The sequence below is a fragment of the Hipposideros armiger genome, unplaced genomic scaffold, assembly GCF_001890085.2.
Source record: "Hipposideros armiger isolate ML-2016 unplaced genomic scaffold, ASM189008v1 scaffold_245, whole genome shotgun sequence".
NCBI classification, from domain to species: Eukaryota; Metazoa; Chordata; class Mammalia; order Chiroptera; family Hipposideridae; genus Hipposideros; species Hipposideros armiger.
In genome coordinates, this window is record NW_017731595.1 from 2179986 (window position 1) to 2183862 (window position 3877).

Sequence of the window (3877 nt, forward strand, 5' to 3'; positions counted from 1 at the left end):
CCCCACGTATGGGTCTCAGTTTTCTGTTTCTTTGTATGTCTCATAATTTTTGGTTGAAAACTGGACACTTTAGATAAAGTAGCAACTCTGGATACAGATCCCCTCAGGAATTATTGTTGTGTTAGCTTGGTCATTTATTCACTTAGTGACTTGGCTGAACTAATTCACCATCATCTTGTTTGTCCCTTCCTGGAGTACAGCACCTTTGGAAGAGGCTTGTGGCACAGAACTGGATAGGGAGGGTATATAAAAGAGTGAGTCGTGACTTAAATGGCACAGACTCTCATTATTCTTACCAAGATTTAGTAGATTTTCAAGATTAAGTAGATTCTCTACTTAAAATTGTCTGCCAACAATTTCCAGAGGTTTCAAATGACTAAAAAATAATAATTTTCACCAGTTAAATTTTTGTTTTGCTGGGGTGAGTCTCCTTGACATGCCATTCTGGAAGTCCTACCTTTCCAGTTTTATTATTACTTTTCATCTGCTAATTTGAAAATATCCTATTGCCCTTGAGATAAGTGAATGAAAATTATTTCCGTGACACCATCTTAGCCTTGACTTTGCTAAATGAGAAGTTCTGAAATGAGCCCAACTTGGGGATTGGGATCATTCAGTTTATCTTCCAACAAGAGTCCATAGTCTCTGCGAAGCAGCTTGACATCTGGGCTTCTATCTGAAGCACTGGTTTCAATACAGTGATTGATTGTGGTACTCATTTAGGTTATCTTTGCAAAAGTCTGGCTGTAGAATTGGAGATATGGAGGGTTGGCCCTCTTAGAGGTTTCTCCAGGCACTTAGTAGAATTACTTTTTCTTTTGTAAGGAAAAAAAAATATGATAAATGAGCTAACAAATTGAACCTTCAGTTTTAAAGTCAAAGGCTTAAATGTCAACTAAACAAACACAGGTAAAGATCAGAATTCAATTGCGGTTAATAGTGCATGTTCTGTCAGTATGTTGGAAAAACAGCATGCCTCTACTAATATCTTGATTTCAGACTTCTTGCATTGAGAACTGTGAGAGAGTAAACTTCTGTTGTTATAAGTCACTAGTTTGTGGTAATTTATTGTGGCAGCCTTAGGAAGCAAGCATCTACTTAAGTCTCATGCTCCCATTTTAGTGTGTTTAATGTGTAGCTTTCCAATCCAGTGTCCATATGTTGTTGTTTTTTTGTGGCTATATGGACATTCTGATAAATGTTTAGGCTTATTAGCAATAAGAGGAATTTAAGTTTCAAATGGTTGTAAAGCAAAGAAATCTACCAACAAAATGCCCTGCATATGCCAGACCAACTTTGAGGGCAAATAATCTGTCCCAGTTGTCCCAGAAGTCCACTAAGAATTATACTCCCAAACTTGGTTATCATCACTGCGGTGTATCTTTTGAATTAGCATAATGATCAAAATCATTCCACTGCTGATAAGGGAAATAGGCATAATTGTGTATTTCTAGAGGTGCTATAAATGGACCCAGTGGTTGTGAAAAGCTATTTGGCAATATGAGATAAGAATCATAAAGATGGCACCACTTTCCTTGGGAGCACTACTTATTGGAATGTGCCCCAAAGNCTCAAGTATAACAACACATACACACACACACACACACACACACACACACACACACTCATGTATTCAATACACGTATACAAAAATATGCATATACACATAAACATATACACACAGTACATATACACATATGATTATGCACATACCTGTATATACACATTAATATGTACACACATAATGTACAAGTGTACATATATAGTTCAATGTGGATATGGATATATACATATGTGTGTACATGTACATTTTATATATGTGAAAAGATATATAAAAAAGAGGGTAACCTGTTTTGCCTTCTAAGACATTAAAACATACTATAAAGTCACTAAAGTCACATAGCTATGATATTGGCTTAGGAATGAAAAGTAGATGGCATGGAATAAAACAGATAGGTCTTAGTTACATATGAGAATAAAACACATGAAAAAGGCAGTATTTTAATTTAGTGGGAAAGGATGAATTATTTAATAAACTGTGCTGACCTTATGTCCTATGCATATGGAAGAAATAATATTAGACTCCCATACTACATCACATACAAAAATAAATTCCAGATGGATGAAAGATCTTTTTTTACTGAACAATTTGAGACACAGTTGCGGACATAATATTCTTTTATCCCTAAACACTTCAGTATGTATTTCCTAAAAACAATTACAGAACAATAAAAATTACAGTCAAAATCAGGAAATTGCAACTGATAGAATATTATCATCTTAACTACAATATTAGATAATCCCCAGTTCTGCTGATAACTTTTTAAGCAAGAAGGGAATAGTCATTTCCTTTTCTGGCCCAGGATCCATTTCAGGATATCATGTTGCACTTGGTTGTTATGTCTTTTTAGCATCCTTTAATTTGGGAGAGTTCTTCAGTCTTTGACTTTTATAACCTAAACATTTTTGAGGAGAATAAACCAGTTATTTTTCACACTATCCCTCCATTTGGCATGCTTGATATAACTGAAGACATTTTTAACCATGCTTTTGATTGATATATGATTTGCTATATTTACTTTCAAACAGTGGCCAATACCACTGATTTGAGGCTGCTCAGTGGTGAAAATGGATGGACCCCTGGTTCAGTGACCTTCCTTTCCAGACTACTTGCTGACAACAATCAGACCTTCTGTTATTAGTCACAGCCAATAGAACACCTAGCATTCATTCTCTGATTACCTGAGCATCTTAGATTCCCTGTCCTCTTCTTAGATTCACATTGTTTATAAGTGACTAGAAAAACATTTGTCTACTTGTTGGCCATAAAGGGAATTATATCTGAAGCAACACCCTTGTGAAAACCTTAGTCAATCACCAAATCAAATTTCCTACCCGGCTAAATCAGGTCCTACCTACTAAAAAGTCCCCCAGAAAGGAAAAGTGCTTTGCTTTATAATTCTACTGAATTCTGCTGGTTTTTCTTGAATTGGCAGGCAGTGGTTGTCTTTGCCGTGAATAGGAATAATTTTTGGCCAGCTGACAACAGCATTTTATTTTGCATAAATTCGTTTGACCTTCTGCCCCCTTCCAATACCACAAAGGCTTTGCGGGCCAGAGCTTCAACTGGTCTAAACCAGCCTTTCTTTTAATAGTGCAATTGAATCTCCTGCTTGTTTCTTTGCACAAATGCCAATGTGGTAACATGTATCAAACGGCTTGTAGACTGGTGGCCTGGTGGCTGTGGCCTGGCTCAGTGAAATAAGCCCTACTCTAGGAAACCAGAACCCTGTGTTTATCCCAACTGTTAATTAGTGTGGTTAGAGATCACGATTCATGATACTTCCGAGACCAAGACCTTGGTTCCACAGCTCTACCACCCATCTGAGCTTGGACGATTTAATTAATAGTGCTGTGTCTAAACTTTCTCACCCGTAAACAGTAACAATGATATTTATTTCATAGGTACTAATTTTAATGTGAGGAAGAAATTAAATGATACATGGTGCATAGCAAACATATAACAATATTTAGTAACAGTTGCCTTTTACTATAATCAGTTATGTCACTTTGATAAATCAAGTAAATGAGTGTTCCAGGTTTCTGCTGATATGTAACAACTACCCCAAACCTAGTGGTTTAAAAAAAAAAAAACCCCAAAACAAAAAAAAGCCATTTTATTCTTGCAATCAGTAAATCAAGAATTTGGGCAGGGCTTGTCTGGGTGTGGCTTCAGTGGGTGTCGCTTAATCATTTCCAACTGGTAGTTGATTGAATGGTTTTGGATAGTCTAGGAAGGATCCACTGGTTTGGGGTCTCACTTGTGTGGTGGCTTGAAGTGGGACAGCTGGCAGACTGGCCTCTCTCCTCCATGTAG